General features: G+C 35.2%; 1 long non-coding RNA gene across 1 annotated transcript in view; it reads right to left on the bottom strand.

Annotated features, from left to right (window-relative positions):
* The window catches only part of LOC112662715 (uncharacterized), a 630,650-nt gene that overhangs the window by 493,043 nt on the left and 131,482 nt on the right, over nt 1-6,125 (bottom strand). The gene's annotated exons all lie outside the window — the stretch shown is intronic.

Raw genomic sequence — 6,125 nt, 5'->3', positions numbered from 1 at the left:
GCAGAGACACAGACAGAGGGAGAAGCAGGCCCCCCTCAGGGAGCCCCACGCAGGACTCGATTTCGATCCCCAGAGCGAAGGCCGACGCTCAACCGCTGAGCCACCCAGGCCTCCCGAGTCCCTTCACTTTCAATTTTTCTACATCCACATGGTTTTGTAAGGCCTTGTAAACATCACACAGTCGTTTTTGTTTTTTTTTTTTAATCCAGTTTAACAATCTTTAAATTGACATTTTAATTCATATTGCTGGTATATTTAGATTTATTTCTACCATATTATTTGTGCTTTTTATTTTTCTTTCATGTTCCTTTTTGTTTCTCCTTTTTTGACTTAGGTTAAGTATTTTATTTCCATTTTTCCTTCTTCTAATTTAGACATTGTATATTTTATTTCTGTTCTTTCAGTGATTACTCTAGTAATTTAAACGTGCCTTTTTACTTTATCAAGCCCACAATTAATAACTTTATCCTTCTCTTACACTAGGTAACCATATCATTACTACTTCTACACTAGAACCGTGTAACCATAGAACACTAACTCCAGTAACAGCTTTCCAACTTATATAGTATTCTTGTCCTACATTTCATTTTTACTTTTTAACCTCACAAATTGATCATTATTGTTTTCTACAGTCATTGTTTGCTTAAATTTACTTATTATTTAACACATTTTTTAAAAGCAAGCTCCAAAGAAATAAAAAAATAAAGTAAGCTCCATGCCCAGCATGGAACCCAACACAGTGCTTGAACTCAAAACCCTGAGATAAGACATGAGTTGAGATCAAGAGTCAGATGCTTGGAGAGCTCAGGTGGTACAGACAGTTGAGCACCCGACTCTTGGTTTGATTTTGGCTCAGGTCATGATCTTGAGTGGTGAGATCAGGCCCCACATCGGGAGTGTGCAGAGTCTACCTGAGATTGTCTCTTCCTCTCCCTTTACCCCTCCCCCTCATTTCTTCTCTCTCTCTCTCTCTCTAATAAATAAATAAATCGTTAAAAAAAAGAAAGAAAAAGAAAGAAAGAAGAAAGAAAGAAAGAAAGAAAGAAAGAAAGAAAGAAAGAAAGAAAGAAAGAAAGAAAAGAGTCAGACCCTTAACTGTCTAAGGCACCCAGGCACCTCTATTTACCACTTTTTAAAAATCCTTCCTAATGCATCTCAAATTTCCCACCTGGGATCACTTTTCTGCTTGAGGTATATTCTGTAGTTGACAAACTTACCCGATATGTATTAGTCTGAAAATGATCTTTTTATCCTTATTTCTAGGAAGTATTTTCAAAAGGATATAATTTTAGGTTTCCTCAACACCTTACTGGTATCATTCTAGTGTTTTCTGACTGAGAAGTTGGCTGACAATACATCTGTCATAACTTTATAGGTAACTCTTCTATCTCTAACTACCTTAAAGATCCTCTTTTTGTCTTCATTGCTCTGTAATTTCACTAAGATTGGGCTAGATATTACTTTTCATTCATTTTTATTTATTTTTAATTATTTTTTTCATTGAAGTTCGATTTGCCAACATACAGTATAACACCCAGTGCTCATCCCATCAATTGCCCTCCTCAGTGCCTGTCACCCAGTCACCCCATCCCCCTGCCTGCCTCCCCTTCCACTTCCCCTTGTTCATTTCCCAGAGTTAGGAGTCTTTCATGTTAATTATTATTCTTAGGATTCTTTGGGGTTCTCCTGTCTAGGAAATGTATTTCTCATAATTGCAGTCATTGTTTCTTCATATAGTGCCTCTCCCACACATTCTTTCCTCTCCTCTGAAACTCTGTCTGCATGTTTCTTAACCACTCATTGTTGTTATACCTCTCTGCATTCATAATTTCATTGGATCTTTCTACTATTCCATTACTCAGTTTTCAGCTACATTCAATCTGTATTTAATTTCATCCATTGAGTTCATCATATCAATTATTGTATGTAGCCCTTTTTAAATCTGTTTCCAAATGTTTAAGTTTCTTGTTCTTTACCCCTAATTATATTCTCTCCCTTTATTCCTTTATATATATATAAACATGTTTATTTTACATTTGTGTCAGACACTTTCAGTTAAATGTAAAGCTTTTCCAGGTCTGATTCTATCGGCTCTTGTTTGTAGTATCTTTTTTTCTTTTTTAAAGATTTTTATTTTATTTTTATTTTATTATTTATTTATTTTATTCATGAGAAACACACACAGAGAGAAGCAGAGACACAGGCACAGGGAGAAGCAGGTTGCATGCAGGAAGCCTGACCTGGGACTCGATTTCAGGTCTCCAGGACCACATCCTGAGCAGAAGGCGGGGCTAAACCGTGGAGCCACCCAGGCTGCCCTTATTTGTGGTATCTTGTTTCCATGGGTATCATTTGATTTTTTGGCTGTAAACTCATGGTAATTGGAAGTTGAACCTATAGGAATATTTATTTATTTATTTATTTATTTATTTATTTGGATTTTATTTATTTATTTATTTATTTATTTATTTATTTGAGAGAGAGAGATAAATAGCAAAAGAAAGAGCATAAGCAGGGGCAGAGGGAGAAGCCAACTCCCCACTGAGCAGGGAGTCTGATATGGGGCTTGATTCCAGGGATCATGATCTGGGCCTAAGGTAGAGGCTTAATCCACTGAGCCACCCACGTGCCCCCAATCTACAGGAATTTGCGGGGGGACTGAATGCTACAGGGGTTTTTCTATACATTTGTGTTTCTTTCTCTTAGACACATGGGCATTGGTTACCTAATACTCATTTTATGCCTAATTGTTGGCTTTAGGATTTTTTCAGCCCACTTAGATAGTAGTATGTTTTGGAGCTACAGATCTAGGTAAGGACTCACTAGTAGCTAAGAATACTTGGGAGATTTATTTTTTCCTCCTCTTCCCACCACCAAGACTCAAGCCAGGCCATTTTACTTATTTTCTCCTAGGAATTCAAGGAATTCAGATCTTTATATTTTATATCCTTACTCTGAGGTTTAACCCTTTACAGTTTTAGCTTTATATGAAGGTCTCCTAATTAAATTCCCCTTCTTGAGTGAGTACTTGTTTTGCATCCTGTCCGAACTATGAAGACTGAAACTCAAAGTCACTGAGGTCAACCAGGTTCAGTGTGTTCAGCTTGCCCCTCAGATTCCTCCTTTCACTTAGTATTTGACCTCTCAGGAATCCTTACCCTTCCCAGTTCATTAGAACCTTTAAAAATATTTGTTATATATTTTATATAGCATTTATCCAGTTTAACAGGAGACTCAGCCAGGATCTCTAGTTGGCCATACTGCTAGATATGGAAATTATGATGAATTTCCACCAAGTAAGAGATTAAATCTGTCCTCCACTAATCTGTCCTGAAACTCTATCACCAGTCATATACTTTTTATCCTTGATTCCTACTATCTCAAAATTTTTTAATTTAGTTTTTAAAATTTTTTAAGTAATCTCTATGCCCAATGTGGGGCTTGAACTTACAACCTCAAGATCAAGAGTCTCATGCTCTACTAACTGAGCCAGCCAGATGCCCTTAATTTTTTTTTAATTTAAATATATAAAAATATGTTAAGGCAATTATCATCTCTCTCAATTTGTGTTGCAGAAAATCCCACAGTAGCTATATATAATTCAGTATCCAAATACTTTGATGTTGAACAAATTCAAGCAATCTTAGAACTTCTAGAATAAAAGTTTACCAAATATCACCATTTTAGCCTTTAATTTCTTGACCAGACTTAGTCCTCTTCAGAATTAATAGCTAATAGATATCTAACATTGATGTTGATCTTCTAGGCCAAGGATGTTAAAAATATTATGTGCAAAAAAGAAATATTATGTGCACACTTTTTGGCATGCAAAAGGTAATCCAGTGAAGGGTGGGAAGAAATTATTAGAACTTTTTTTTTTAATTTATTTTTTATTGGTGTTCAATTTACTAACATACAGAATAACCCCCAGTGCCCGTCACCCATTCACTCCCACCCCCCGCCCTCCTCCCCTATTAGAACTTTTAATAGCAGATGTTTTTATCTTAAAAATCCAAAGGAATTAGTATTTACTAGATTTTAGTATAAAATTTGACACTTGTATCCATACTTGGTCTGCATGTCCTAAGGAGAAAGAGAATAGTCTACAGTGTATAGAGATTAACAATAGTACCCATTCTCTCTCTCCCTCCTTTGTCACACTATAATTTACTGCAATATGTATGCTCAGTTCAGTACATTTTCAAATTATATTTTCAGGTTTAAAGCAATCCTTTCAAAATGGACACGTGGCTTTTAAAGTTTTTCCGCAAAGAAGCTGTGAATCATGAAGCACATTAATTATGTAAGCATATATAAACAACAAAAAAATGGCAGAGATGACACTTGTCCTACACTTGGTATATATAAGCTCTTTGTTGACCACATTAAATAATGATGAAAAACATAATGATGACCTTAGATCTGACAAGATATTGTCCTTCTCCAAAAAAATATCAAGATTTTTTGTAATCTGAATTTGCATCCACCATTATTAATAATCTTGCATTAAGCATAGTTTTTCCTGAGATATTAACTAATGATAGTTGTACATGTATATTCTGCATAATAAACAAATACAAATGTAGCTGACATTGTTTATGGTTTGAAACAGTTTTAAACCTACTGCTTAGGCACTTTCTCAAAATTCCTCCCCCAGCACACGCATACTTATTTTCTCTCTGATTATTGTAACTTGTATCAATACCGTATTTTAAGTGATTTGCTGTGGGTCCTTTAGAATGGTTCATTTGAACAAAGAATGGTCCATGTTCACATGCAACAACCACACTTTGTTCCCACTTTCAGTTGTTTAACTAGCTGTACTTTATTTTCAAAACCTTTCATTTATCCCATCTAACGAGTACTTTCCACAATCCCATTGCTCTCAAATTTAGTTGAAGATGATGAGGTAAATAATTCTGGTAAAACATCTCAAAGCTATGCACAAACATTATGAATAATAGACTAAGATAAAGTGTCCTGCTTTGACAGGGCCATTATTGCCATCAAAGTTGAAATCCCATACATGAAGCATGGCTTAGTTCCTGTCTGTGAATGCTTTTAGATTAGAAATTCTTAAGTAAAGCACTTTCTACGTATTCAAAAAGCTCTAAGGGTCTATGAGAAATTAAATTTTAAATATAATGCACCCACCTTAGCCAAACCTAATTGTTGGAGATTGTTTTTCAGCTTGTAAAGATTAAGTACTCCCTACCATTCCAATCTCTGTGAAGAAAGCAGAAAAGCAGGTACAACTAGCCAGAATCAGAGTGAGGAAGATCACCCCTGTCAGCTGCTTTTTTTCCCCTCTTTTCATGAGTTTAAATACAATGTATGTTACCCCTGAGTTGTAAGAGAACAAAGATTGTTTATTGTGGATCTAACAAATTTATCTCATTATCTCCTGAGCCTCATTACCATTATTACCTATTCACTTTCCCTCTCATGGTATTGTTTTGCTCTAAAGTCTCAAAATCTTTTTGTCTATTGATTGATTGACTGCTTGATGATAAATCAAGTGAGTACATTTTATTACTAATTTATTACATGCAAAGAAAATGTGCACAAAGATAAAAATAAAGAATAAAGAGAGTTAACACAACCAAAGTACAAGGGTCACTACCATTTTGCATATCCCTGGAGTGCATAGCCTACGTTAGCAGTCTCTAGTGGATAAAGCTTTAGAGACTCAGAGAGAATGTTCTGGCTTCTTTTGCCTTTTTTGCTACCTGGGTTGATTTGCTACCATAATCAACAGGAACAAATAGAATGAATTAAGAGGAGCTTGCAAAGAGCATTGAGAATTGGTGAATGGTGGCAAAATACATAATATTAAAACCAAAGAATAATCCCAAATTCTCCTAGAAAAAATAAAGCTTAGAGGACTAATACTAACACTAATACTAATCACACATCTGTCTTTCAGTTCCTCCCACCTTCTTTTACCAAATGCTTTTTAAGTGTTTTCACTACTATATGGGAATTCTCCTGTTTTAGATAATAAAACCAAAAGCAGTTCTTCAAAGTCCCACTGTCATTACTAATGTTGTGCCCTGTATAAAGTCTCTTTGACTCTGATTGGGCTAATAAGTTATGATCCAAGAAAAGCATAACAGTCCATAATG

This window comes from Canis lupus, chromosome 34 (assembly GCF_003254725.2).
Source record: "Canis lupus dingo isolate Sandy chromosome 34, ASM325472v2, whole genome shotgun sequence".
In the NCBI taxonomy this organism is placed as follows: Eukaryota; Metazoa; Chordata; class Mammalia; order Carnivora; family Canidae; genus Canis; species Canis lupus.
Note: the sequence above shows the minus strand (reverse complement) of the source record. Positions and strands in the feature narration are given on the sequence as shown.